The sequence below is a fragment of the Mauremys mutica genome, chromosome 3, assembly GCF_020497125.1.
Source record: "Mauremys mutica isolate MM-2020 ecotype Southern chromosome 3, ASM2049712v1, whole genome shotgun sequence".
Lineage (NCBI taxonomy): Eukaryota > Metazoa > Chordata > Testudines > Geoemydidae > Mauremys > Mauremys mutica.
In genome coordinates, this window is record NC_059074.1 from 23571378 (window position 1) to 23593253 (window position 21876).

At 40.2% G+C, this 21876-nt stretch overlaps 1 protein-coding gene across 9 annotated transcripts in view; it reads left to right on the forward strand.

Annotated features, from left to right (window-relative positions):
- The window catches only part of PUM2 (pumilio RNA binding family member 2), a 123728-nt gene that overhangs the window by 25710 nt on the left and 76142 nt on the right, over positions 1-21876 (forward strand). Inside the window, exon 1 of one of the 9 annotated variants that reach the window (XM_045009708.1) lies at positions 20264-20282. The exons of the other annotated variants lie outside the window; for them this stretch is intronic. The gene's annotated coding sequence lies outside the window, so the exon portion shown is untranslated. Of the gene's footprint in view, positions 1-20263; positions 20283-21876 lie in introns of those variants that run through there. 9 annotated transcript variants of the gene reach the window in all.

Here is a 21876-nt window from a genome sequence, read left to right on the forward strand (position 1 = left end):
CCCTTGGAAAGCCGCCTGATGTGCTGAGATATCCCTGAGTCTACCTGTTCTGCTAGCATGGGTCCCCTTTAACCTGTCTTGCTGAGCCAGGCTATTAAAGCCTCCTCTAACACACACATCGGCAGGGCCACAGCCAGGTGCAGGTCAGCTCTGGGAAGACTCAGCTTAAGGGACTTGCTCCAATACTCTGCACGCTCCTTTTAAGGTTACGTGAAATTTGCCCCCTCCCTCAATGTGGAGAGAGCTGTGCACACTTCTTGCCCCCCAGTTAAAAATTACAGGAACTGGGTTTAATAATAAACAAAACAAATTTTATTAACTATAAAAGGCAGATTTTAAGTGGTAAAAGGGGTAATGAACAGAATAAAGCAGACTACTAAGCAAATGAAATCAAACACTCACACTAAGCTAGTTGCACTAAAGAAATTGGTTACAAATAGTATTTCTCACCCTAGCTATTGTTGCAGGTAGTTTGCAAAGTTTCTATATTCCTTTTCAGACTAGACCCCTCTCTGTCTGGACCCTTCCCTTCAGGTGGCTTTTGCATTCTTTCTTCTTGGGCAGACAGCCATGGAGAGGAGTCATCTTGTTTGCATCACTTCCTGCAGCTCCCATTGGCTGGGAATGGCAAACCACAGCCACTGGGAGCTGTGGACAGCTGTGCCTGTGGACGGTCAATGTAAACAAGCTGTCTTGTGGCCCGCCAGTGGATTACCCTGATGGGCTGCAGGTTGCCCACCACTGATCTAGTCTGACCTCCTTTATAACAAAGGTCGTAGAACTCCCTCAAGATAATTCCTTTTGAACTAGAGCATATCTTTAAAAATAAAATAAAATAAAATAATCGCCATAGGTGGAGAATCCAACATAACCCTTGATAAATTGTTTCAATGTTAATTACCCTCACTTAAAAATTTACACCCCAAGCGCTGCCCCCGTGGCTCCCATTGGCCAGGAACCGCGGCCAACGGGAGCTGCAGGGGCGGCACCTGCGACGAGGCAGCGCGCAGCAGTGCTGTCTGGCCGTGCCCTCATATAGGAGCCGGAGGGGGGACATGCCGCTTCTTCCAGGAGCTGCTTGAGGTAAGCGCCACCCGGAGTCTGCACCCTTGAGCCACCCCCTGCACCCCAACTGCCTGCCTCAGCCCTGATCCCCCTCCCCTTCCCTTCCCTCCCCTCCAAACCCTTCGGTTCTAGCCCGGAGCCCCCTCCTGCACTCCAAACCCCTCAGCCCCACCCCAGAGCCTGCACCCCCAGCTGGAGCCCTGACTCCACCCAGCCCAGCCCGGAGCCCCCTCCTGCACTCCAAACCCCTCAGCCCCACCCCAGAGCCTGCACCCCCAGCTGGAGCCCTGACTCCACCCAGCCCAGCCCGGAGCCCCCTCCTGCACCCCAACCCCAATTTCGTGAGCATTCATGACCCACCATACAATTTCTATACCCCGATGTGGCCCTTGGGCCAAAAAGTTTGCCTACCCCTACTATAAAATGTGTTTTCTAGTCGTTTAATGATTCTTGTGGCTGTTCTCTGATCCCTCCAGTTTTTCAACATCTTTCTTGAAATATGAACACCAGAGCTGGAAACACTATTCCAGCAGCAGCGTCAGAAGTAAAATAGCCTCTCTATTCCTACTTGAGATTCCCCTGTTTATGCATCCAAAGATTTCATTAGCCCTTTTGGCTACAGCGGTATACTTGGAGCTCATGTTCAGTTGAGTATCCACCATGATCCCAAATCTTTTTCAGAGTCACCACTTCTCAGGATAGCATCCCCCATCATGTAAGTAAGGCCTATGTTTTTATTCCTAGATGTATACATTACTTTTACTGTAGAAGCAGCAAAGAATCCTGTGGCACCTTATAGACTAACAGACGTTTTGCAGCATGAGCTTTCGTGGGTGAATACCCACTTCTTCGGATGCAAGCAGTGGAAATTTCCAGGGGCAGGTGTATATATAAGCAAGCAAGAAGCAAGCTAGGTTATCTCTAGCTTGCTTCTTGCTTGCTTATATATACACCTGCCCCTGGAAATTTCCACTGCTTGCATCCGAAGAAGTGGGTATTCACCCACGAAAGCTCATGCTGCAAAACGTCTGTTAGTCTATAAGGTGCCACAGGATTCTTTGCTGCTTCTACAGAACCAGACTAACACGGCTACCCCTCTGATTACTTTTACTGATGTTGAAACACATTATTTGCTTGCATCTAGCTTACTAAATGATCCAAATCACAATATTAGTGACCAGTCCTTTCCCCTACTTTGTGTCATCTGCAAACATTACCAGTGATGATTTTATATTTTCTGCCATGTCATTGATACAAATGTTAAATAGCACAGGGCCAAGAACCAATCCCAGTGGACTCTGCTAGAAAACACACCTGCTTGATGATGATTCCACATTTACAATTAGTCAGTTTTTAATTCATATAATGTGTGTCATGTTAACTTTGCATGTTCTAATTTTTAATCAAAATGTCATGCAGTGCTGAATGAGATGCCGGATGGAAGACTAAGTATATTACATTAATGCTATTACCTTATGAAATACTATTTTACCCACATAAGCATTTGTCAAAGATAATTTTTCTTAGTCATCACCTCAGTCACATCCGCCGTCTCTCTTTGCATTCCTCCACTGGCTCATTCTTCACCACATCATACACAAACTACTTGTTTTTTCTTTCAAAGCCCTTCATGTCCTATCCCTGCTCTACTTAACTCTTAAAAACCAGGAAGGTCTTGATCCCTTTCTCTTCTCTGCCATTGATTCTAGCCTTTGTTGCCAATTTGTTAAATTTGCAGACAGTCATCTTGGTGGTTTCTCACAGGTCATTCCTTATGCCTAGGAAGCATGCACACATCTGCAAAGCCACCTCACTGTCCTTATAACTGTCCTCGGCCGTGTTTCCTACAAAAACATTTGTCAGGTGTGCATTGACCAGTGGTTTTCATGCTGACTGCTTGTGTGATTGTTATCTTTGGCTTCCTGGCCTGCAGGTTGTATTCAGTGGCTATCTCCTCTCAAACTTAGACTATAGGCTCTTTGGGACAGGAACCATCTTTTTATGTACTTATATAGTGTCTAGTAATTTTCAGTCACTGTTACTTTTTCATTGTATGAAAATATACTAATCTGGAACGCTCAGCTGTGTCATATGGAAGAACTAGATTTACTTTTCTGGATTAAATTCAGTCTAGCACAGCTCCCATTAAAAACAGTGGAGAAAAGGGGCCCAGAAATTTGGCCATGAAGGGTTCTAGAGAGCCTTGGTGAGCATGGTTGCAGTAGACCAGTGGTCCCCAATTTTTTCAGTGTTGCGGGTGCCTGACGACCAGCTGCCGAGGAGTGTGGCTGCCGGACAAGCAGCCACCGAAATGCCGCCGAGAAGCAGCAATGCCAACAAGTGACATGCCGCCAAGAAGTAGTGTCATCAAGAGGCGTTGCTGCCGAAAATCAGTGGCATTTCGGCAGCAGTGCTTCTTGACATTGCCGCTTCTCGGCGGCTGCTTTTCTGGCGGCCGGTAGGCGGGCGCACCTACATGCCACGGGCACCGTGTTGGGGACCCCTGCAGTAGACTGAAGAAAGTTGAAGCCAGATTAAAAAGTATCAAAGAGAGCATTGGAAGAGGGGAATGCAAGGCAGTGGTCGTAAAACAGCATTGATCATAGAAATGAAGGAAAGGAGGAAGATGGAGCATAATTTTAAAGACAAATGGGTTTGAGGGATTAAATGATTTTGTGAGAATAATGGGGAATCTGATACCTAAAATTCTAATTAGAAATTAAATTAATTGTTTTAGGGTCATCTCTTTACCATTTTAGATAACTTTTAAAATTCTTAGATTAAATTTTTTGGTGGTTCTTATATAGGCAAATGTTCTCTTTAATGCAGAGCTATTGCACTCTGGCCTAATTCTACAGTTTATTCGTGTTGACTAGTACCTTTTCTAATTTTCTTGAATCCAAGGTGCCTCAATGTAAAAGTTGCAGAATTTACCCTGGAGCCTTCCATTCTACAGTTTTTTTTATTAGTTAATACTAATAATTAATGACTGTTTTTTTTTTCTTCAGATGAACTTTAATTTCTTCTATTTGAATTCTAAGCTACCTAATCATTTTCAACAACTTGTTTATCGCCCATAAAGTTTTCACTGTTTAGTCTAGAAGTCATAATTTCTTCCACTTTCTTTGAAGAACTGTGTCAATAAGGGACTAATGTCCAAGGCTAAGCTGTTTTTTCCTGTTTTGGTAGTCAAAACTTATTGAAGTTTAAAAAAAAAAAAAGTCTGTTTTTCTTTCGCAGCTGCCTATTCATACATAGCAGGAATACAATTCCTAAATCTTCCAGATTACTTTAAACAAGTACATTGTCCAAAGAGTACTTCCTTGGAGGATAAAATAAATTGGTAATAGCAATTCCTTTTAAACATTTTCTTCACCTTTGCCATAGATAAAAGTAAAAAACCCACACACCCCACTATACCGTTGACATTTTTTTCCAAATAAGATAGTAGGGAATGCTGATTAAAGAGTGCTGCAGTAAAAAGCTCTCTCGTTCTATTCAGGCTTTTTAGATCATAAAAACTTGAAGAGCCAAAGGTAAAACTTGAATTTTGAAAAATATGCTGGTATATTTTGAGAATTTTTTCACCTGTTCACTGGCATCTTGACTTCCATCATACAAAAGTAAAGTTTACTCTGGTCCAATAACATGCCTCTTTTGAATATGTAACTGTTTAGTGGTATTCTGTGCTTCCATCCTTGAGAGATCCTTTTTGTATCCGCAAAAAGAACAGGAGTACTTGTGGCACTTTAGAGACTAACAAATTTATTTGAGCATAAGCTTTTGTGGGCTACAGCCCACTTCTTCGGATGCATAGAATGGAACATATAGTGAGGAGAGAGATATACGCATACAGAGAGCATGAAAAGGTGGGAGTTGTCTTACCAACTCTGAGAGGCCAATTAAGTAAGAGAAAAAACAGATTTGTGACATCGGGAATCATAACATTCAAAAAACCAGTAGGAGAACACTTTAACCTGTCTAGTCACTCAATAACAGACCTGAGGGTGGCAATTTTGCAACAGAAAAGCTTTAAAAACAGACTCCAATGAGAAACTGCTGAACTCAAATTGATATGCAAATTAGATACAATCAGCTCAGGCTTGACTAGAGACTGGGAATGGCTGAGCCATTACAAACATTGAATCTATCTCCCCATGTAAGTATTCTCACACTTCTTATGAAACTGTCTGTACTGGCTCTATCTTCATTATCACTTCAAAAGTTTTCTCTCTTACTTAATTGGCCTCTCAGAGTTGGTAAGACAACTCCCACCTTTTCATGCTCTCTGTATGTGTGTATAAGACCTGGTCTACACTACGCGTTTAAACCGAATTTAGCAGCGTTAAACCGATTTTACCCTGCACCCATCCACACAACAAAGCCCTTTATATCGATATAAAGGACTCTTAAAACCGATTTCTGTACTCCTCCCCGAAGAGGGGAGTAGCGCTGAAATCGGTATTGCCATGTCGGATTAGGGTTAGTGTGGCCGCAATTCGACGGTATTGGCCTCTGGGCGGTATCCCACAGTGCACCATTGTGACTGCTCTGGAAAGCAATCTGAACTCGGATGCACTGGCCAGGTAGACAGGAAAAGCCCCGCAAACTTTTGAGTTTCATTTCCTGTTTGCCCAGCGTGGAGCTCCGATCAGCACGGGTGGCGATGCAGTCCCAAATCCAAAAAGAGCTCCAGCATGGACCGTACAGGAGATACTGGATCTGATCGCTGTATGGGGAGACAAATCTATTCTATCAGAGCTCCGTTACAGAAGACGAAATGACAAAGCATTTGAAAAAATCTCCAGGCTATGATAGACAGAGGCCACAGCAGGGACTCAGCACAGTGCTGCGTGAGAAGCGTAACGGAAAGCCAAAGAATCAAATGGACGCTCATGGAGGGAGGGAGGGGGTACTGAGGACTCCAGCTATCCCACAGTCCCCGCAGTCTCCAAAAAGCATTTTCATTCTTGGCTGAGCTCCCAATGCCTGAAGGGTCAAAAACATTTTCCCGGGTGTTTCAGGGTGTATGTCGTCAATTTACACCCCCCCCCCCCCCCCGAAAGAAAAGGGGAAAAAATGGTTTCTCGCCTTTTTTCAATGTCACCCTATGTCTACTGCATGCTGCTGGTGGATGGGTGCTGCAGCGCTGAACACCAGCATCCCCTTCCCGGTGGCAGACGGTACAATATGGCTGCTATCCATCGTCATCATCAGCCCGTGAGTGCTCCTGGCTGGCCTCGGTGATGTCGGCCGGGGGCGCCTGGGTAAAAATAGGAATGACTCCCGGTTATTCCCGGCAGATGGTACAAAAGGATTGTTAACCATCCTCATCATAGCAACTGGAGGCTGAGCTCCATCAGCCCCTCCCCCCCCCCTTTTCATGTCTAAAGAAAAGATTGAGGGGAGGGATAGCTCAGTGGTTTGAGCATTGGCCTGCTAAACCCAGGGTTGTGAGTTCAATCCTTGAGGGGGCCACCTAGGGATCTGGGGCAAAATCAGTACTTGGTCCTGCTAGTGAGGGCAGGGGGCTGGACTTGATGACCTTTCAGGTCCCTTCCAGTTGTAGGAGATTGGTATATCTCCAATTATTACCTTTTATTACCTTTATTCTGTACTGCCTGGACTATCATAGCAGCGGGAGGCTGTGCTCCACTCCCCCCCGCCCCCTTAATGTCCTGCCTGGACTATCATAGCAGCTGGAGGCTGCCTCCCCCTCATTTTATCTCACTAAAAGTCAGTGTTTCTTATTCCTGCATTCTTTATTACTTCATCACACAAATGGGAGGACACTGCCATGGTAGCCCAGGAGGGCTGGGGGAGGAGGGAAACAACGGGTGGGGTTGTTGCAGGGGCACCCCCTAGAATGGCATGCAGCTCATCATTTCTGCGGGATCTCTGGGGCTCTGACTGTGCTCTCTGGTTCTCTAGTACACTTGCCCCATATTCTAGGCAGGACTGACTCTATTTTTAGACAAAACATAAAGAAGGGAATGGCCCAGGGAGTCATTCCCATTTTTGTCCATGTGCCCCTGGCTGACCTCAGCGAGGCCAGCCAGGAGCACGCATGACAGCAGCAGACGGTACAAAAGGATTGATAACCGTCATCACCAATTTCCAAATGCAAACGGTGCAAAATGACTGAACCATCATCTCATCGCCAATTTACAATGGCAGACAGCGCAATAGGGATGGTAATCATCTCTGCTACCTTGCAAAGGCAAATGAATGCTGCTGTGTAGTACTGCCTCTGTCAGCAGCATCCAGTACACATACAATGACAGTGACAAAAGGCAAAACAGACTCCATGGTTGCCATGCTATGGCGTTTGCCAGGGCAATCCAGGTGAAAAGGGGCGCGAAATGATTGTCTGCCGTTGCTTTCACGGAGGAAGGACTGAGTGACGACATTTACCCAGAATCACCCGCAACACTGTTTTTGCCCCATCATGCATTGGGATCTCAACCCAGAATTCCAATGGGTGGGGGAGACTGCGGGAACTATGGAATAGCTACGGGATAGCTACCCACAGTGCAACGCTCTGGAAATCGACGCTAGCCTCGGTACATGGACGCACATCGCCGAATTAATGTGCTTAGTGTGGCCGCTTGCACTCGACTTTATACAATCTGTTTTTAAAAAAAACTGGTTTCTGTAAAATCGGAATAATCCTGTAGTGTAGACATACCCTATATCTCCTCACTATATGTTCCATTCTATGCATCCGAAGAAGAGGGCTGTAGACCACGAAAGCTTATGCTCAAATAAATTTGTTAGTCTCTAAGGTGCCACAAGTACTCCTGTTCTTTTTGCTTGGAGAGGGAGATGATTCAGCAGCTCCTGTACTTACTGGCCAAAAGTGTCTGACCAGGTTCACTACAGGTGTTATGATGTGGCTAATTAGGGAACATAAAGCTGAAAGCCCTGGTTAAGAGCTACTTAATAAAAAAAGGAGTAGCCCCATAGTTTGGTGTGTTATCTCTCTAGTTCTTGGTAGCCATATTCTTTAAAAGCTGTTGGCAGCGATTATGATTTGGAGTCTTTGCCCCATTCTGGGTCAGAGTAATAGCATGGAGGCCATAGAGATATGGTGAAATGTCTGAGAGAAGGAAAGAGTGGTAGGTGTTATGCCAATAGGCTCTGATGTTGATTTGGGGGTCTACGTACTTCAGTAATACAAATAATGATGCTCAGTGTTTCCTGGAAATGCTGTTTAATCTACCATAACATTCCTTAGCCCTATACTTAAAGCAAGATGTCTGAGAATTCTGTCTTCTAGGTCAGAGTTAATAGTAAGTCTGCACTGTATGCTAACAATTAACCCTGCTACTTTTTTGCAAGTTTCCTGAAAAAGGAAGTTATCTTTGTAAACCTTTCAAGGTTAGTTTTGTGTGCTAGCTCTTCTGTGTGTCTGGTTCTCGGGTATTCAACTTTTCATTTTCGTATTCGGTATCTAAAGAAAATGCTCTTGGGAAATATTCTGTGTGTTCAGACTCAAAAATGTACACCACTGTGTAATAATCACTTAGTCTTCAGGCTGTGCTTTTAATTGCTACATTTTAAGCATAGAGTACAAGAGAGTCCCATTTAAAATGTATTTAATAGTTTCAGTTTAGGCTGTTGCCTTTATATTGATGTAACATGGTGCAATAAATACATAAATGTACTAAGTCATTAGTTCTCAACCTTTTTCATACTTGGGCCCTCCTCCCATATAGCCAGAATGTAGTGGGGAGCTGCCTTTTCTTTAGCTGTATGGGAAAGATATAGAGGTTGTATCCAGTCCCCATAGTGCCTGTTCTTGACCCCCAGGTTAAAGAGCTGTTGTGCTAAATAGTATGGTAAATGCATATGTTTAATGTAGGTGACCAACATCTTCCAGTGTACTGTTGACTAATGTAGCTGGTCTTCCCTTTGTGCATATGTATGTGTATATATTGAAATATGATCATAAATAAAAAATATATTTATGATCATATTTAAATGCTTCACAGATTCAGTGAGTATCGTAAAGCTTTAATTCTTGAGCTGACTTGACTGGAACCAACAGTCATTGGAAACACGAGCATTCTGGTTTGGATTTTTATAGAATAAATGTATCTTCAGTAGCGTAAAACATTGTTTTGTGTAATGGAATAGTTTGGTGCTGCAAAATTCTTTGCCCACTTCCCCCATGAGGATTTTTTTAAGAGCACTTAAATATTAGTTCTGTTTTTTGTTTTTTTGTTCATTGATAGACTTCTGATGACTATCTGATCTTCAGGGCAGTGACTGCCTCTTACTGTGTGTGTGTGTGTGTGTGTGTGTGTGTGTGTGTTTATTTTTACAGTGCTTAGCACAATGAGGGCACAATCTTTATTGGGGCCTCTAGAGGCTACTGTAATACAAATAACAAAGAGGGAAGAAGAGGTGTGCATTAGTATTGCTGGGAGACAGGTGAAATTGGTCTATACTGATCATGAATTAAGAACTAATAAATCACAGAAGTTACCTTGAAGTAGAATAATGAAAACTAGGTCTCAAAAGAGACAGTGAATTACTTTCTCAAATATATATGGTTTAAAATCCTTTTGTAAGTCTCCATTCAGTATTAAAATGATCAAGCAGACAAAACTATCTACTATATCACAGTATTCTGTCATGGTGAGTAGCAAAAATTGGCTCCTTATTTCTGTATTACTTCCAAGCCCACAGTGTCTAAGACAATACCTCTCATTATTCTGTTTTGACTCGTGGCCTATTTGTGGCAAGATGCTAACTGACTAACTTAACTAGAGTAGCTGTGTCAGTTCCAGGATATTAGGGAGGCAAGGTGGGTGAGGTAATATCTTTCTCACCAGCAGAAGTTTGTCTAGTAAGAGACGAGCTTTCGTGTGCTGTGTCTGCCATGCTGTCTCTCTAACTTAACTAGACGCAGAGTGTGTGATGTGCAGAATCTTGAAGTTAGAGAAAATTATGTGCGTTTTGGATAGTTCTCTTTAATGGGCCCTATCAACTTTGAAATGAAACTTCCATCTAAATAGCTTTTTCATACTTTTTTTCCCCCCGGTTTTTCTGTTAGGTATTGTGACAGCACTTTGTATGGTGTTTGTTTTCACCATTTTCCCTAAGTAGTTAGTTTGCTTCCGTTTTTATTTGTATATGTTTTTTTTATATACAGCAGTAGGGGAGAGAACTATTCATTTTAAAAAAGTGTGTTTTTAGGTGTAAAATCATGAAAACTGGTAGGAGGACTCTGGCAGGTGGAGTACAAGAAACTACTTCAAATTCATTTTTATTTATAAACTGGAAAGAAAATATTTGTCTAGCTTTTCAGTTGACTGTGTCTCATAACCAGAGTTTTGCTGAGGGTGAAGGGAGGAACTTCTGCCTGCCTGCCCGTGGTAAGTTACATTGGTGTTATGTAGTGAGCTCTGCTCTGTTAATTTTCTTCAGAATAAGCAGCAGTCCTTTGATCATTGCTTCAAGCAGAGGTATCTGGTCAGCATCATGGTGATGAGAAAAATACCATTTTTGTAATCTGTTTTCAGAGTAAAACCACACTTTACTAAATCACTTTGGTTCTAGAGCTGTGAAAAAGGCTATCTGAAATACAAGAACTATTTGTTGTAAAGCTAAATAAAAATTGAATGTATTATCAGTATTAGCAAAATAAATGTTTGAACCGTCACTGAAAATGTGACTTGCCTTACGGCTGTGTACAAATAAATGTGGATCGTTCACAGTATGCATTTAAATAAGTCTTTCTGGAGCATATATGCACTTTATTTCGGTGTAAATCGGACCCAATTATTAAAATTCTTAAATAGAGAGAAAGCTGACTGTTTAACAGTATTAGCATGTGTTACCAAGAGGAAATCCTCATCTGTTAAGGAATATACAGCCCAATTTTGTAAATAACTGTCCTTCTATCAACAGTGTCATCCTTCTTCTTTTTCAAAAGCTCCCAATATAAAAAGTTCTAGAAGATTTTTTTGTCTGATTTTTTTTTTTTTAGTATTATTATTTGGTAAAAATATAGCCAAAACAACTCTAGTATCAAGAAGGTGTCTGTTTTCATTTTACAAAACTCAGTGACATTTACCAGCCCTGACCTTGTTTCACCCTTTTCTTCACTTTCCTTTGTAGATATTTTAAATAAATGATTCCTAACCAAATAAGATGGAAAGTTGAAAACCTGCTAGGTTATGTGGACGAAAGCATTAGGATATATGTCTAGTCATGTTTCAATATTACTGAGACCTTTGAAATTAAGACAAGGTAATGTGATTGTTTAAAACCATATTTTACAGCAATTTGCATGGAAGAGCCATATATTATAGGCAAGGCTGGTAATTGCTTTAGTGAAATTTGGCAGGAGGGTGACCTCTGTGTCAGGGGTATACCTTTTGCGACCCTTGTGAAAATCTTCCCAAATCTGGCCAATTTATAAGCCTTTACAAAATTGTTTTGCACATGCTCAGTAGATTTCTTTGATTTTTGAAGCTAAGATTCTGTCCTCACTAAGCATGCTCCCTGCAGCCAATGGCTACAAAGGAGAAACCAAAATTTCCATCTAAGTGCTGCTCCAGCTGTTGAGAAGGTTCCGGGCACTGAAGTTGAGGGTAGGGAGCCTGTCTCATGTACTGTCAGTGACCTCTCCTTCCATGGTGCCTAGGTGCCAGCAGAGGAAGGCATCTGTTTTGAATGCAGGGGAAGGAGCTGGGGGAGTGAGGATGGAAAGGAGCAGATTAGGACATGATGTGTAGTGAGATTGGGACTGGTTGAGCAAGGGGACTGGGACTGGTTGAGTTGGGGGTAAGAGGGGAAGTTACAAAGTGACTGATAGAGGATGACAGCCTACTATTTTGCTGTGTGAACTGGCGCCAGAGTGGGACAAGACACACACATTTTGCCAGGGTGTTTCACAGGCTGGGACTGGCTGGGCAAGGAGAACGGGTCTGGCACAGAGAGCTGGGGGAGGGAGACAGGACAGGGACAGATTGGAGGGGATAGGACAGAAAGGGTCAAACTTGGAGGGGGAGACAGGTAGAAGTTTGTTCCCACTAGAGCACACTCCTAGAACCTGGAATGAAACCCCAGATTCCCTAGCTCTGGTCTACACTACAAACTTATGTCTGTATAACTCTGTCATCCTCTATTTACTTCTGAGCGCAATCTACTATTTAGCTCTGTTATTTTGTAAGCTCAAATGTCAGAGGTCTGTATGGTCAGTCTGAAGGTTCAAATTCTGCTGATCATCCGTGTAGGTGTCAATATAATGCCACATGATGGAATTCCTTTTTCTTCAGTTGACTTCAAGAAACCTAGGAACTTGCACACAATTATATTAAAGCAATATTAAGGTTGCAAAGTCAAGCACTCAGAATTAAGAAATGCCATAATTAAGATTGCCTATGCAACCTGAAATCAGTGCCCTTGTGTGTATGTATTATGATTATTTTTATTTACATGATCACTTACTGTTTTTTTCCCCACAAGACTCCTGCCTTACACATTGCACAGGATGGACCTGCTGTGGGATGAGTCAGGGTTGTATAGTGAAGGAAACTGCTGTTTGTATGACCCAGGGATCATTTGTTGCTGAAGTTGGAAAGTGTGTAGTGCATAGATAAGCGATTTGCAGGAAGAGAGAAGATGGTTGAGGGAGTTGAATGCTGCCCTTGACAGTTGGATTCTATGCTACGCAGTTCTTATGTGATTCTTGGCAAGTCACTTAAGCCACACTTTCCGCAGGTGGTCACTAATTGTGTGTTCCTCCTTTTCTGGATGCCTGACTTGGTATGCTGGGGTCTGTTATGTGGAAGTGCTGCAAGCTGAAGTCTGTGGAAGCTGTGCTTTGAACATATGAGTGCTCTGTAATTAATGCTAAATCTGAAAAATCATGTTTTAGTGATCTCAGATTGGGCACCCAAAAGTAGTGGGAAATGTTTACCCTAATCTCTCTGTGCCTCGGTTACCCATTTGTAAAATGGGGATCTCATCACTCTATCACCTCATAGAGCTGTTGTGAAAATAAATTGTTTGTGAAGCATTCAGATTCTGTGGTGATGAGTGCTGTAGAAAAGCCCATGAGGGCATTAATAATTCTGTTTCAAAGCAGGGTTTGAATAGGGTGCTGTAAATAAAATGTGGGGCCCCCAATAAGCAATGAGGAAAAAAAAATTGAATATTTCTTGTTCACTATGTGAGCACAGTTCCAATCTGTGCCCTGAATGAGGCAGGGGTCCTGTGGAAAAAATAGCATGTGATGATATAATTTAAAACTGTATCATAATGCTTACACATGAGGTCTGAATTAAGATTAATTCTGGTATTTTCTGTCTTGAGTGCTTGACTTTGCAACCTTAATAATGTTCTTTTCGCATAGGTTTGGGGTTTTTTGATTTAATATTTATTATAAGTGACTTGCAGCATGTGCATTTGAGATTGCAAGTGTACACCTTGAAGTCTGTTTTTGAGTTTATAAATTGATTGTTTGAGTTCTGTCTCTGCAGGTGACTCAGTCCCAACCACTCAGATTAGAGTCAATCCAAGATATTTCATAAGAACTGCTTTTGTGCCATGATCTGACTGTGACTGATGCAAATCCATTAATTATGTTTGTTGCTCAACTGGAAAGAAACTAAATGATTAAATATGTTTTTTGTAGTTTGCCAGTTGTAACCTGTGTTCTTCTGAATAAGTACAGTAAAACAGGAAAGGACAGGTCCTGTAACTTAGTGAACTGTTCAATATATGCAGTTAGAATCCTTGTCTTTCTCATGTGTGCAAATTATTTTTGGGAGATGACCTAACTACTGGAAATCTCAGTATTTAACTATGTAAATTAAAATTTTGTTAGTATTGTACGTTTTTGCTGACTTGTAGAATAGATATGAAATTGCAGAGGGGTTGATCGTCCCTGTATCATTTTTAATACAATTTAAGTATCTGTAACTTATTGCTAGATGCTTCACATTAATGCACTTTACTTCACAGCCAAAAATGTCCAAATTATTGCCATGTTTAATCTGCAGTATTACTATGGACAGTTAGGAAAACCTTAGTTCAGAAAGCATTTAAGATGGAGGGGTTACCATAAAATAATAAGAGGACCATATTTAGTGATTCAAGTATCAGCTGTACCCACTCAAAGCACTGTAATACATGCAGAGAATGTTTCCTCTTGATAATGATCTATTCTGGAAGAGAGACACTGTAAACTCTAGGTTTTGCAAATAAAAAGGTTTATGGTTTTACTTTTTAAAGTTTCAGGTTTTAAGAGGAAGTGAAAGGTTTCTCTGCATTGGTGTCTGAGTGAGAGATGGATTATTTAAAAAAAAAAATGCTTCCAGCTAAAAACAGCCATGATAATTCCAGTGATTAGTTTTGTTTGGGGTATTATATAAATTACCGACACAAATTTAGTTTGTATGCTTGGATTGCTAAAAATAAATCAGGTGCCTAATATGACCCCATAGTGTTGGTCTGTTGTCTTTTTAGCGGTTGTATAGTTTTTGTCATCAGGAATACCATCACCTAGTTTTTATCCTGTGACTTGAACTAGGGAAATGTTAATTAGAATAACTCTGTCACACCATTTAGAGGAAAATACCTTGTAATTGAGATTTCAAAGGTAACAACATTTTCTGCAACATTTCATTGATGGTCTTAGCTCTATATTGTGTGTATGTGTTTTTGTTTTGTTTTGTTTCGTTTTTTGTTTTGAAGATATATGAAGACGTACTAGGGAAAACTGGGAAAATAAGTGAAATTTTAAATGTTTTCACTTATAGCAGGACAACTCTAGCTGCGTTCAAAGTAAAATCAAATTTTAAGTGAATAGAAGGACAGTTCAGAGCCTAGTTTTCTGTCCCAACAGTGGCCAATAACGTATTTAGAAGAAAGTTTTTAAGAAAATCTGTAACAGGCATTTGTGGGTTAACCTGCCCCGGTGGAAAGTTTTCTCTTACCCCTTGATAATTAGGTTGGAGTATGCCCTGAAGTGAGAGGGCTTATGTATCTTCCAAAACTGATTTGTTTTAGTAGTTTCCATTGTGACCCAAGATAATCTTGTTAACCATATAAATGTCTGTTCTTTTTCAAATCCATGTATAAGTACCATGGACTAATTGTGTGGGGAAAAATTCTTCTTACCCGTTTTGGATTTGCCACCTTTTATTTTCATCAGCTATTCCCTTGTAATTGTGAAATGAAATTTACATTCTATTTTGTCTGTAGTACTCATTATTTTGAATACTCTTATGTTCTCTCTCATTCATCTCTTCTACGGTAAACAATCCCAGACTTTTCAATCTCTTTTCATATGGGAGTTTAATCATTCTTGTTTCCCATCACTGAACTTCTAATTTTGCTATATCATTTCTGAGCTATACTTTGCAGTGGTGTCATCACAACTGAACATATATTTCTGATGAGGAAGTATCATTGATTTATATAATGGCAGAATTTCTGTAGTATTCTCAGTCCTGTTGTGTATCCATCCTGACATTTTGCTTCCTACTCTTTGACCAGAGGTCTCCATTGAACTGCTCACAGTGATGGGTAGGTCTAATTTCTGAGTTGATGTAATTAATTTAGAACTCACTAAGGTTTCTGAGTAGCTCAGAAATTCCCTTCAGTGTGCATTGCTTTGAATTCATCAGCATTGAATTTTATCTGCCAGCATATTGCTCGGTCTCCTGGCTTAGTTTGTCTTTTGGCTGTCAGTCTTCTCTGGTCTTGACCTAAATAAAATTGTCATCTGTAAACTTCGCCACCTCACTGCTCATATCTTTTTCCAGATTATTAATAAATATATTTGACACCGGTTCTTGTATGGAACCTTATGGCACCCCGCACTTAGTAAAAAAAATTAACTGTCCATTCCTGCATTTGGTGTCTTTTACCCAGTTTTTGATAAACGACAATACTGCTTAGTTTCTTCAGTTGTCTCTTGTGAGGGACTTTGTCAGAAGCCTCATGAAAATGTAAATAAATTGTTCTCCTTTATCCATTGTTTTATTAACATATTCAAAACATTCTAATTAGGGAGGTATGAGTTTCCTTTGCAGAAGCCATTCTGGTTGAATTCTGTCATGTCATGGTCTCGTAGTTGTTCTGTAATATTTTTAATACTTCCATACTGGGTAAATGGAATAAAGTTACTGGTCTGTATTTCTTGGAGTCATTCTTAGTGCCTTTTTTAAGCTAAGTACACGTTTGCTATTGTCCAGTCCTTGGATATGGCACAGAATAATGTGCCTGTGTGTTGTGGATAAGGCATCAAGAAACAGGGAGGTTTAAAGATGGAGTGAGGTAAAGTAGGACCAGTGAAGTTGGTAGTTAAGGGTACATAGACTCATAGACTTTAAGGTCAGAAGGGACCATTATGATCATCTAGTCTGACCTCCTGCACAATGCAGGCCACAGAATCTCACCCACCCACTCCTGTAACAAACCCCTAACCTATGTCTGAGTTATTGAAGTCCTCAAATTATGGTTTGAAGACCTCAAGCTGCAGAGAATGCTCCAGCAAGTGACCCGTGCCCCATGCTGCAGAGGAAGGCGAAAAATCTCCAGGGCCTCTGTCAATCTGCCCTGGAGGAAAATTCCTTCCCGACCCCAAATATGGCAATCAGTTAAACCTTGAGCATGTGGGCAAGACTCACCAGCCAGCACCCAGGAAAGAATTCTCTGTAGTAACTCAGATCCCACCCCATCTAACATCCCATCTACACAGCGATTTAAAAAAACCTGTTGTACCAAGTCTCAGAGCCCACGTCAGCTGATTTAGGCTTGCGGGGCTCGGGCTGCAGGGCTATACAATTCCAGTGTAAATGTTTGGGGTCTCTGAGCCTGAATGTCTACCCTGACATTTTATAACCCTGCAAACCTGAGTCAGCTGACCTGGGCCAGTCGTGGCCATGCCACAGGCTTTTATTGCAGTGTAGAGATACATTAAGGGGGATTGGAGTAAGGGAGAGGTTGGAAGTGAAATGTAAAAAGGCAGGTGTAATGGAGACTGTTGTGTTTTTGTATGGTGAACTGAATTGATTATTCTAAAAACTGCTTACCAAGTTCATGACCGAATAAAGGTACCTCTTGAAACTGTTAATAGTTAAAAATTAGAGCTGGAACTCCTAACAGAGTGTGTAAGCGAGTGGATGTATAGTTGGTTGATTCCATGTGCATCTACATGATGTGTTCGTGTTGCTAATGTCTTTTTGTTAGTTTGTTTTCTATTTCAGTGGGTGGGATGAAATGTTGGTAACCTCAGATAATGCTGTAGGGTAACAATATGAGTTACCTTTTTTGTGACAAGATCAGTTAGGTCAAGACTTAATCCATATCTATTCCTCGATCAAAGATGTTACAACAGACGAAAGGGCAACCCTCTAACCCACGGGTAGGCAACCTATGGCACCCGTGCCAAAGGTGGCACTTGAGCTGATTTTCAGTGGCACTCACGCTGCCTGGGTCCTGGCTACGGGTCCTGGCCACCGGTCCAGGGGGCTCTGCATTTTAATTTAATTTTAAATGAAGCTTCTTAAACATTTTAAAAATCTATTTACTTTACATACAACAATAGTTTAGTTATATATTATAGACTTATAGAAAGAGACCTTCTAAAAAGTTAACGTTTATTACTGGCACATGAAACCTTAAATTAGAGTGAAAAAATGAAGACTCGGCATACCACTTCTGAAAGGTTGCCGACCCGTGCTCTAACCTAGTATCTTTTAATGAACTTTCTAAGGTAGGGATCTGTCTTCAGTCAGTAAATAGGACTTAGATAAAAAGCCTTTACATGCACTTTTATCAGTACCAGAGTTCAGGGGTACTTCCTTGCATTGGTTAGTGATATTAACACAGTACAGGTGAGCAGTCTTCAGACGAGGGGTTGGCAACCTTTCAGAAGTGGTGTGCTGAGTCTTCATTTATTCACTCTAATTTAAGGTTTTGCGTGCCAGTAATACATTTTAACGTTTTAGAAGGTCTCTTTCTATAAGTCTATAATATATAACTAAACTATTGTTGTATGTAAAGTAAATAAGGTTTTAAAATGTTTAAGAAGCTTCATTTAAAATTAAATTAAAATGCAGAGCCCCCCGGACCGGTGGCCAGGACCCGGGCAGTGTGAGTGCCACTGAAAATCAGCTAGCGTGCCGCAGGTTGCCTACCCCTGCTTTAGACACTTGTGCAATAGTGATATGCTGTAGCAGAGGGGGGAAAACATACTTTGAAAGAGTTTTGACCAGAAAGTCAAGCCAGACATTACAACACTTTTAATTTACACTTGAATATATTTTAAAACTAAGGTCAATATATTCTATTTTGTTTGCTTATTTTATCCTACATGGATTTATTTTATTGTAAAAAATGTATACAAACCTATCGGGGAATGTGCTGTGTCTGGGGAATGTGTCATAGGTACTTAGTCTCAACTTTGTGTATATTTTGTTTTTATTGGACTATTTACCTGCTTCTGACATTTGGAATGAGTTATCTATATTAAATATCAGGACTAGTGCTAGCTCCTAATGCCAAAAGCATTTGGCTGATGGAGGAGAATACTCAACAAAATGATTTTAGGGGGAAAGATAAACAAAAGGCAAATGTGTTCAACCAGAAACAGGGCCTTCCCATCTACAGAAAAGATTCTCTATTTCCAGAAGTGCTAGTTGAGTTGTCGGGGTGGCCTGCACAAAGGTGAGAAGATGCAAAGCAAAGAACCCTTGCTTTGAAAATGTTGCTCTTTTTTTTCCCTTTTGTGTGGGAGTTTGTCCTGCTTAGACTTCTAAAATTAACTACAACTCATTTGTTACATTTCAAACAGCTGGATCTTTTGATTTTTCCAAATTGACCTCTAAACTAATTAACTAAATATGACATTAATTAAAGAGAGACTTTGCTGTGGGCTTAACAGCACAAGTTTACTTAGCTCTATTCCCTGTGCTATAATAAAAGTTTGTGCAAAACAATGGCTGTCTACAGTATGAGCTATTGGTGTGATTCCTCTGCTTGTGTGCAGGTGCTTTTGCTAGCTCTCATCCAGCTAGTGGAAATATAAATACTGCAGTGTTGCCACGGTAGCATGGGTAGCAGCAGTAGAGGCACAGCTGAGCCATGCAGAGTATAAAGCTGCCTAAACCTGTGGGTATGTACTCCACACAGCTTAGTGGCCTTCGCTGGCACTATGCTTGCTACTGGGGCAACACTTCTAATTATATTCACGCTGGTTGGATGGGAGCTAGTGGGAGTGCGTACACAAGCAAGGGAATCACATTCCTGACTCTTATTGTAGATTTAGCCTTAGTAGTAACTGAAAACTGACACAATAGTTTTGAACTCAACTGAAAAACTTTGAAAAGTGCTTGGGGAAATAAGTTAGTCAAAGGCAAAATAATTAAGAGAAGGCACCCTTTTCTCAGGAGTTCATATGTTATTACAAATGATGGGGAAATATATATCGAACAAAGTATTTGACAGTGTTTTTAAATTGTAAAGAAATAAAAAAAACCTCTATACTGAAAGATCTTTTAATTAGGCTGCACCAAAGGAGTAAGGCATTTTTAATTAATTAGATAAATGTTACTTCTGGATCAGAGGAACCAAGCAGGACTGTCTTTTTTTTGTTCTGGGTTTGTACATTGTCTATTACAATAGAGTCCTGGTCTATGACTAGGGCAATAAAAGTAATAAGCAATGCTAATCAGAACTTCTTGGCTGCTTATGTGATTTCAGCCAATATATTTTCCTTTTGGTTCTGTAGATTTCCTTAATAAATTCTTGAATTCAATGAAGTCGTAGGAAAATTTTGGTAGGCAAGACACAGGAAATCCAGTATGATAGTGATTAGCGAATGGAGACCTTTTAAAACATCAGTGTTACCTGCAATGATGTGGCAGTGTTTTGTGTACTACTGTTTCTGATGAAGGCATGTGTCCTGAAGGAGAGACAAATGACAGCTCCACTTTTCTGGTAACAGTACAGTCTTGCAATAGCATTACTAATAGTAACAGTAATAATCTTTCAAATTTCATGCTTATGAGAATGGAACATGGGCAAAATAAAGTTCAGAGCAATATATAGGATTGATCTACAACCATAGAGACCTCCAGCGCCTCAGTTTTATTTGTTAAAGCATGTAAGGGTAACCTATGTATTTAATTACGTTGTTACCCTTTTGCTCTTTTTGTAGGGCTCTGGAGGACACTGTGACTGTAATTGAGGTATTTTTAATGTTGAAAACTGGGTAGGCATGGCAATGTACATTTAATCTTTTGAAGCAAAATAAAAAATACAATAAAATGTTAATGACTTATAAATGTGGCTAATTGTTAGTGATTTACACAACATCTGTGTTGAATGAATGTAGATTAACAAGAATTTACTGCAAATTGTTTGAAAAGTGCTAATTGAACAAAACCATGCTCTTGGAGATGAAATTGTGTATATCAAGTTTTTTTTTCTTTCAATAGTAAATTGCAAAGTAATAGTGAAGTGGTTCACAGTATTATATATAAAAGTCTTGCATTGTTTCGTATGAATATCTGTGCAGGTAAATTCAGTCATTAGAAATTTAGATTCTCCAAATTCAGAAGTGTCTTCCAAAACTGAAATTTTGCAATTTCATTCTTTCCTCAGTCTTTTTCCACATACAAGGATTGTTCATCACTTCCCTGAGTTTTTTCAAATAAAAGTTTATCTTTATTTAAATAGGTTACTAATTTGCTGTTGATTTTGCTCCAGCCTAAAATTTGTTCTTAGATATTTTTATAGGAGCATAATGTTCTGTCTTGTCTTACTTCAGTTTCATTGATACAATCAGTGTAAAAAATCAACCTAATTGACTTAAATGCCCAATTTTATAGTATTGGGAAAAGAAAGTTTGTGTTTAGGTTGCTCTTTCAATAATTCTGCTAGTGCTGGTTGAATACATTGATTGCTCACTGGGGATGGAAATAATGAATTAAAATAACCAAAATCATATTCTTCATGAAGTGTTCTTTTATGACTTTCAGTTAAGCATTTGCTTCAGAAAAATTAAGTATGTACTCATATGCTGACTTCAAAGATTTAATAGTTTGTAGTTTAATATGCTCAGTAATGACATCTTGAAAGGACTGAGTTTTAGCAATGGAAATTGCCAAGAAATCAACACTGCTGCTTAAATTCAAAATGCTAAATTTGCTACAAAAAACTTGCTGTTGGGGAATTTATAAAACTGCAAGTTTATCCAGTCTATCAACAGAAAGATGACATTTGCACATGCAATTTTGAGCATGTTCAGTTTTTTTCATGTTTTCATAAACAAGTTTATGAATGACAAGAAACCCTGATGTGTGAAAGAAAACAGCATTTGTATACCTTGTTAGCTAAACATCTGTTTATACAAATGCATGTTTGTGCAGTGTCAATTACTGTGTATGGGAAAATGCACATGCATAGCATTCCAGGAGCAACTGATTCCTTGGGATCCAACAGAGAACAACAAAAGCAAGGAAATTTGCATCTTCATTTTCCTCCATAATTTTAGGGATAATTGTGTTTCTAAATCATTTCATTGCTGTGCCCTCTCATATTTTAGTGTTGCAAACAAACCAATTGTAGTTTTACTTGTTCTCGTCCCCCTTCTTTTTCTAAGTTTTTTCCCTAGTTTTGAAAGTTCCTTAGAGGTAGAAAACATACTAAGTGTTTGTTGGGGGTGAGGTCAGTGTCTCTGATGGGAATAGGATAGACAGTAGTGATAGTCACTTGTGTGCACTCTCATGAGATTTTTTTCATACTTTTGTCTTCCCTCAAGTGTACTCAGTAACTTTGTGT